The sequence below is a fragment of the Formica exsecta genome, unplaced genomic scaffold, assembly GCF_003651465.1.
Source record: "Formica exsecta isolate Colony F162 unplaced genomic scaffold, ASM365146v1 scaffold14, whole genome shotgun sequence".
Lineage (NCBI taxonomy): Eukaryota > Metazoa > Arthropoda > Insecta > Hymenoptera > Formicidae > Formica > Formica exsecta.
Window position 1 is genome coordinate 216206 of NW_021848729.1, and position 8807 is coordinate 225012.

Consider the following 8807-nt stretch of genomic DNA (forward strand, 5'->3'; position numbering starts at 1 on the left):
ATAAAAATTTAAAATATATTAAATTTAATAAATTAAAAATTTATTTAATTGGAAAATTTATTAATAATTTTGAATTAATTTATCTTTTGACATTACACATATGTACATATATGGACGAATTGTCTCATCATTATGTTACAGTCCTATACGTTATTTTTGATGCAATACTTAATGTATTTGAAGAAATCCATAAATAAACATTCTTTGGATTAGTAGTCTTCTTTTTATCCATTATTAAAATATGTTAAATCTCAATTACAACACACACATACGCACACATGTTTAAAATATTAAAAAATATGTGAATGAGTTATTTTGTTTACTATAGCATAGAGCACACCCGGAACACGCAATGACAACAACTTTTTCTATCGATGCTATAGAATGACAACTCACTGTTTCTCCAATAGCTAAGAATGTCGTAATATAACATGATCGCATCGTGGTAACGACAATTTATTTACGTTAAACGCATCATCCTAAAGAAAGAAGTTGGAAAAGACGGGACGACACGCGTATATATATTTGTAATTTTTTTTTTTTTTTTGCTCGATCTTTCTCCACGCGTGGGTCGGCTTTTACGCTTTTCATCTTTTCATACATATGCCCTGCACACGTATATAACTCGCATTGTGCGGCTGCCGCGCCGGCTGACATTTGAGAGAGGAAAAAGGCGAGAAAGAAGGCGAAAGAGAGAAAGAGGGAGGCGAGATAGAGAAAGAGAAACGCGCGGGGTTATGCGGGTACGAAAAGAGAGGAGGAAGCGGCTTGTGGTAGTAGGGAGGAGAACGTAGAGGAGGCAGAGGGGCGAGAGCGGATCGGCGGGTCGGAGGGATCGAGAGGGTCAGAGGTCACGGGTCGTACGGCATAGCCCTGACCTTCGACCTTATCCCCCTTCCAGTTTCTCTCGAGACCCCGTGCAGACCCCTACCAAGCACCGAGCTCTCTACCTAGAGCTCCGACTCTACTTCGTAACCGACTCGGGATTTCTCGCCAATCTTCCGACGTGCCTCGGTGAAGTACTTCCGTCGGTGTGCTTGTGTGTCTGTTACTTGTGCATCGATGCTCGAGTGTCTTACGAGTGCGTCCGGTGCAGACGCGTGCGTTGCATCATGAACGCGATATTGAATAATGACGCGGCGAACTGAGCCGGTTCTCTAAGCGGGATAATCAATGCGTTGGGAAAAAGAAACATTGGGTAAATGAATGATGATTTTGTGTCCCTTAAATTATTGCTGCAAACAATGCTGACTTGATATACGAATTTTATTACATTTTATAATGACACATGGTTAAAAAAATAATTTTCGATAAAAGACTAATTAATTAACGTAGCTTTTAACAACGATGGCGCGCAATCTTTCTCTAACAATAAGTAGCGTATCGAACAATAGTTTTGTTTCGTGAAAAAAATTTCCTGCATCAGTCCCGACCTGGGGCTGTATATTATTAATGTCACGGGGTCGTCGCAACGATGACGCGCATTGTCGCGTAAGCGCTCTTTATCTGCATATCGTGTCGGCCGAGTTTATCCTATTCAATATTAACAAGAATACACTTCTTTTGACGCCACGGCAATCGCTCGTAAATCGCCATTACTACATAATAACGGCGCGACGCGGCGTAATGTTCCCCTCCCTCTTCCCCCTCCCTCTTCCCCCACTCTCCCCCACCCTCTCCCCTTTGTGAAAATCATTATTGCACACACACACACACATTACGGTCGTAGCTCGACGAGGACAATGACGATAAATTATTCGGAGTACTGGCAATAAACCCGTTTTATCGCGTGCACGTAACCGGGTTGGGAATTAAATCAACGCGCGCATCCGTTGGTTGGAACAACACGCCCGGAATGCGATGAAGATGTTCTCGATCGATTCCGTCGTATATGTACGTGCCGAGCCGATCTTTTATTCTATGCTCGGCAGACTTTATTCAGACTCGGCTACGATCGATTCGCGTCAACCTTTTGACACAATTCAAGACGCACATTAAAGACCAGGTCAAAGCTTTCACTCAACCTTACGGAACTTGTGACATTCATATAATCGTCGATTATAAACGACGGCCGCGCTCGTTATCGTTCGCTTCTCAGGGTCAGTGTCACGCATATAGTATCGATTCGCGTGGTCGCGTGATTAGCTACTCCCTTAATGGGTGTTTACGATCCCGTTTGACGTTACGAACATGACGTTTCTCTTATGAAAGCTGCGTATAAATTTAATTACCGAGCGACATTACCGAATAATCGTAAATACGGCGAGCGAATCAACGACGTGCGATCAAGCGCGCCTTTCATGGAAATCGCGGACACGCGGTCATCTCGCGAATCGCTTAATGATCCGTAACAAATCTTAAGTAACCAGCAAAAATTAACTTGTAATGACATAATTTTACGCATGCATTTACGCCGTAAATACGTTTAGTAGAAACACCGATTGACCTCGATAATTAATAATGAATTATTTACGATTACACATTCGATCAAAAGATGTAATTTTTTTTTTTTTTTTTCTTCCAAGTCACTAATTAACAAAACGTAATTTTTTTACCCGTAACTCTGACTCACCGATAAGCTAATGCGAACAATGGTATTTAGCTGTGGGGGTGTTTGACTTCTCTACCGGATTTGTAAATGCCATTGTTAATGAAGAGGATCGGTATCGTGTCGGTAGCCTCGGTTTGCATTACAATTACGGAGTGAATCGTTCCCTTGATTACACAGTGAGAAAGGTTGCATATACATCTCATTCGCGCGTGGGTGCATACGTGCGTAGGTATCCGTGGGTCACGCGTCGGCTCGCGTATGACCTTACACCACCTTCGTTAACGGGGATCGTCCTCTTCATCTTGTACGCCGGTGACCTGACGTGGGCGCAGACTACGCGTCGCTAATTACGAGCAATCAGACGCAATAGGTGCCAATGTAAATCCGGTTTCGGAGCAGCCGGGAAGCGATTAGCGGATTGAGCTCGTCTGATAATACCGATCCCGTTTTACATTCTTCTCGTATATTGTAAAGCTTAATTCTTAATATAACTTGAAACGCTAAAATTCTAATCGTAATGTTTCACGAAGTTGTTGATATATAATTGTTTCTAAATTGCAACAAATTATTGTGTAAAACGCGATGGGACAGCTACATCATTTCATCATCGTGTTGAATTATAAAGGGTTAACTTAATAAAACTCGACTATTTGATTCCGCTAGATACGATGCGCGATGCGTAGAATGATTTATGGTTTGCCTCGTTAGTTTTTGTCGTTCATTTCGCCGGAAACATCGTAGCAGACATAATAACTGGAAAATTGTCGCGACACGTCATTATTCGCAGGTGCACCAGAGGTTCCTATCCAAGTACTTTATTTCCTGCATCGCAGAACGTTTCTTAACCCTGTGTTTATCCCGAAAGGTCTCGTTAGGTGAAACTCGCATAGAAATTACATGTTACTCCACGAACCCAATTACATACCTCTTCAATCTCTTAATACGATGGAAAATGTAAATTAGGTTCCAATGTGCAATTCCGCCATCTCGTGAATCATCACACATGCCGAACGTAATTTTATTAATTCTAAGATACTTTAGTAGATCATCGGGATTTTTAAGTTTGATAACCCATTATTTCTCACACACAGCGTCAGATTGACTTTTCGAGAGAAACTAATAATTTCTTAGGATTTTAGATCGAGATATTCAAGAGAAAGTATTATCAACTATTCTACCGGAATATTTTCAAATTAAAAAATTGATAGACATCTAAAATAAAAAAAAAATAAATTCCATAGGGCTTCTTGACGAGGAGAGAGAGAGAGAAGAGCTTTGAGATTTATATGTATTTCATCAGCTCATCCGTCATCGTAGATCTGTCTCGGTGATTTTGATTTTGTTGATTTGGGAATAATACTAATGTTACAAATATAATTTGCATGCGTAAAAGGAGAGACTATGAATCGGTATATCTTCGTAGTTCTGGTTTTATCGAGGTAGCTCCTACCAACACCGCCTCTTTAACCTCCACCATCTCCTCGAGATCCGCCCACAACGCGTGCTCGTTCATTCCCTTCGCTCCATCCCTGTGAACTCCCACGCCACGTGCTGGTTTCTCTCTCGACTTTGATCTTTCATTTGTTACGATACGTTTCTTTCACAATGATTTCATCCTAGGCTTGATCCTTTCCGTCAATTGCATTTATTACCGAGAATTGGTTTCGATGGAAATGGATGTAAATCTTAATTATCTGAGCATTTGTTGAGAGGTTTTAAAATTTGTAAAAAATTGTATGCGCGCGCGCGCGATTTTTAAGTCAATCTGATAAAATGTATTATTATAAAAATTATTTTTAAACTGTCAATGTGTTATATAAAAGAAAATTACTGCTACTATTAATAGGGGTGTAAAAAATTACATATGTTTACAATAATGTATTAATAGAACTCTATTATATATTATAAAAACAAATTATCCAAGAATCAGATTTTAATTTATTGACAGCTAGCGTGCCAGTTCTCAATTAACTTGCGCACGAATTAATTAGTTAATTTCTTTGTAATCATCTGCGACAGCCGGGCGTCTTGCAATTGCGACGAAACTCGCGAGATTCGTGTGAAATAGCTGGGATGTAAACATGCGCGAGTTAATGCGCGGAAAATTACCGGGCTATTTTGCACGAGCCACGGAAATATTTGACTTTACGATCAGCGAGCTTCATATACAAATTACGGCGTGGGCGCCGCTCTCTTTTCGGGCTTTTTGCCCGAAGTTAATGAACCGCTTGGGTCGGGTGGGTGTACCGGGTGTGCGTGAGACACGCGCGAGCAGGCTCGAAAAAGTCCTTATTAACGAGAACATGCGAGCCGGGAACGGCGATTGAGGGCGAGGGACGCGAAGGGCGAGCTTCGCGGAAACGTCGATCGTGCTCACGTTCGTTCTAATTCCTTTCATTCTCTTTGCAAAACTTGTGCGCGAACTAGTATGAGTCACGGTGTAAAAGAAAATCTATTATATTGCAAGTGATCGTTCCCGCAATTGTTTCACGGTCGTACGAAGCTGTGCGAGAGAGATAGACGGGTTTCCTTCTCTCGGCGTGTTTTTCCATCGCGCAGGAATTCACGGATCGATTGGGTTTAATCGTACTTTTCCCGCAAAATAAATCTCTCAGCTGCGGAACGCACGGTATTACGCACCAGTATTTCGTCACGACTAACAACAAGCGATGAGCTGTCGATGAAAGTTTAAGCGATAAATCGTCTGATGGACTTGTGTAAAATTAAATTATCTGGATAAAATCAATTACGGAAAATCACACGATAAAAATCTCTAACATATAAATAAAATATTTTAGCCATTATCAGTTGCTCTATCAACAATTTATTTTATCGAGATTATATATATATAATCTAAAAATGAGAATTTTTAATGTAGCGTGAATGATCAATTTTATTTTTTCAACGAGATATCTTTACTAAATTTAACATTTGTCACATGGTTGATGTGTACATGATTTTCAATGGTTTCACACATGTACATAAAATGATAGATAGATCTTACCGTACTGGCTGAGATATCATATGTGCTCTTCATCTCTCTTCCATGACATAATTTTACGCATGCATTTACGCCGTAAATACGTTTAGTAGAAACACCGATTGACCTCGATAATTAATAATGAATTATTTACGATTACACATTCGATCAAAAGATGTAATTTTTTTTTTTTTCTTCCAAGTCACTAATTAACAAAACGTAATTTTTTTACCCGTAACTCTGACTCACCGATAAGCTAATGCGAACAATGGTATTTAGCTGTGGGGGTGTTTGACTTCTCTACCGGATTTGTAAATGCCATTGTTAATGAAGAGGATCGGTATCGTGTCGGTAGCCTCGGTTTGCATTACAATTACGGAGTGAATCGTTCCCTTGATTACACAGTGAGAAAGGTTGCATATACATCTCATTCGCGCGTGGGTGCATACGTGCGTAGGTATCCGTGGGTCACGCGTCGGCTCGCGTATGACCTTACACCACCTTCGTTAACGGGGATCGTCCTCTTCATCTTGTACGCCGGTGACCTGACGTGGGCGCAGACTACGCGTCGCTAATTACGAGCAATCAGACGCAATAGGTGCCAATGTAAATCCGGTTTCGGAGCAGCCGGGAAGCGATTAGCGGATTGAGCTCGTCTGATAATACCGATCCCGTTTTACATTCTTCTCGTATATTGTAAAGCTTAATTCTTAATATAACTTGAAACGCTAAAATTCTAATCGTAATGTTTCACGAAGTTGTTGATATATAATTGTTTCTAAATTGCAACAAATTATTGTGTAAAACGCGATGGGACAGCTACATCATTTCATCATCGTGTTGAATTATAAAGGGTTAACTTAATAAAACTCGACTATTTGATTCCGCTAGATACGATGCGCGATGCGTAGAATGATTTATGGTTTGCCTCGTTAGTTTTTGTCGTTCATTTCGCCGGAAACATCGTAGCAGACATAATAACTGGAAAATTGTCGCGACACGTCATTATTCGCAGGTGCACCAGAGGTTCCTATCCAAGTACTTTATTTCCTGCATCGCAGAACGTTTCTTAACCCTGTGTTTATCCCGAAAGGTCTCGTTAGGTGAAACTCGCATAGAAATTACATGTTACTCCACGAACCCAATTACATACCTCTTCAATCTCTTAATACGATGGAAAATGTAAATTAGGTTCCAATGTGCAATTCCGCCATCTCGTGAATCATCACACATGCCGAACGTAATTTTATTAATTCTAAGATACTTTAGTAGATCATCGGGATTTTTAAGTTTGATAACCCATTATTTCTCACACACAGCGTCAGATTGACTTTTCGAGAGAAACTAATAATTTCTTAGGATTTTAGATCGAGATATTCAAGAGAAAGTATTATCAACTATTCTACCGGAATATTTTCAAATTAAAAAATTGATAGACATCTAAAATAAAAAAAAAATAAATTCCATAGGGCTTCTTGACGAGGAGAGAGAGAGAGAAGAGCTTTGAGATTTATATGTATTTCATCAGCTCATCCGTCATCGTAGATCTGTCTCGGTGATTTTGATTTTGTTGATTTGGGAATAATACTAATGTTACAAATATAATTTGCATGCGTAAAAGGAGAGACTATGAATCGGTATATCTTCGTAGTTCTGGTTTTATCGAGGTAGCTCCTACCAACACCGCCTCTTTAACCTCCACCATCTCCTCGAGATCCGCCCACAACGCGTGCTCGTTCATTCCCTTCGCTCCATCCCTGTGAACTCCCACGCCACGTGCTGGTTTCTCTCTCGACTTTGATCTTTCATTTGTTACGATACGTTTCTTTCACAATGATTTCATCCTAGGCTTGATCCTTTCCGTCAATTGCATTTATTACCGAGAATTGGTTTCGATGGAAATGGATGTAAATCTTAATTATCTGAGCATTTGTTGAGAGGTTTTAAAATTTGTAAAAAATTGTATGCGCGCGCGCGCGATTTTTAAGTCAATCTGATAAAATGTATTATTATAAAAATTATTTTAAAACTGTCAATGTGTTATATAAAAGAAAATTACTGCTACTATTAATAGGGGTGTAAAAAATTACATATGTTTACAATAATGTATTAATAGAACTCTATTATATATTATAAAAACAAATTATCCAAGAATCAGATTTTAATTTATTGACAGCTAGCGTGCCAGTTCTCAATTAACTTGCGCACGAATTAATTAGTTAATTTCTTTGTAATCATCTGCGACAGCCGGGCGTCTTGCAATTGCGACGAAACTCGCGAGATTCGTGTGAAATAGCTGGGATGTAAACATGCGCGAGTTAATGCGCGGAAAATTACCGGGCTATTTTGCACGAGCCACGGAAATATTTGACTTTACGATCAGCGAGCTTCATATACAAATTACGGCGTGGGCGCCGCTCTCTTTTCGGGCTTTTTGCCCGAAGTTAATGAACCGCTTGGGTCGGGTGGGTGTACCGGGTGTGCGTGAGACACGCGCGAGCAGGCTCGAAAAAGTCCTTATTAACGAGAACATGCGAGCCGGGAACGGCGATTGAGGGCGAGGGACGCGAAGGGCGAGCTTCGCGGAAACGTCGATCGTGCTCACGTTCGTTCTAATTCCTTTCATTCTCTTTGCAAAACTTGTGCGCGAACTAGTATGAGTCACGGTGTAAAAGAAAATCTATTATATTGCAAGTGATCGTTCCCGCAATTGTTTCACGGTCGTACGAAGCTGTGCGAGAGAGATAGACGGGTTTCCTTCTCTCGGCGTGTTTTTCCATCGCGCAGGAATTCACGGATCGATTGGGTTTAATCGTACTTTTCCCGCAAAATAAATCTCTCAGCTGCGGAACGCACGGTATTACGCACCAGTATTTCGTCACGACTAACAACAAGCGATGAGCTGTCGATGAAAGTTTAAGCGATAAATCGTCTGATGGACTTGTGTAAAATTAAATTATCTGGATAAAATCAATTACGGAAAATCACACGATAAAAATCTCTAACATATAAATAAAATATTTTAGCCATTATCAGTTGCTCTATCAACAATTTATTTTATCGAGATTATATATATATAATCTAAAAATGAGAATTTTTAATGTAGCGTGAATGATCAATTTTATTTTTTCAACGAGATATCTTTACTAAATTTAACATTTGTCACATGGTTGATGTGTACATGATTTTCAATGGTTTCACACATGTACATAAAATGATAGATAGATCTTACCGTACTGGCTGAGATATCATATGTGCTCTTCATCTCTCTTCCGA

General features: G+C 39.9%; 1 protein-coding gene across 4 annotated transcripts in view; it reads left to right on the top strand.

The window, feature by feature from the left end:
• LOC115246178 (uncharacterized protein KIAA1522-like) overlaps positions 1 to 8807 on the top strand; it is a 312320-nt gene that overhangs the window by 140186 nt on the left and 163327 nt on the right. Inside the window, exon 1 of one of the 4 annotated variants that reach the window (XM_029824834.1) lies at positions 1010 to 1198. The exons of the other annotated variants lie outside the window; for them this stretch is intronic. The gene's annotated coding sequence lies outside the window, so the exon portion shown is untranslated. Of the gene's footprint in view, positions 1 to 1009; positions 1199 to 8807 lie in introns of those variants that run through there. 4 annotated transcript variants of the gene reach the window in all.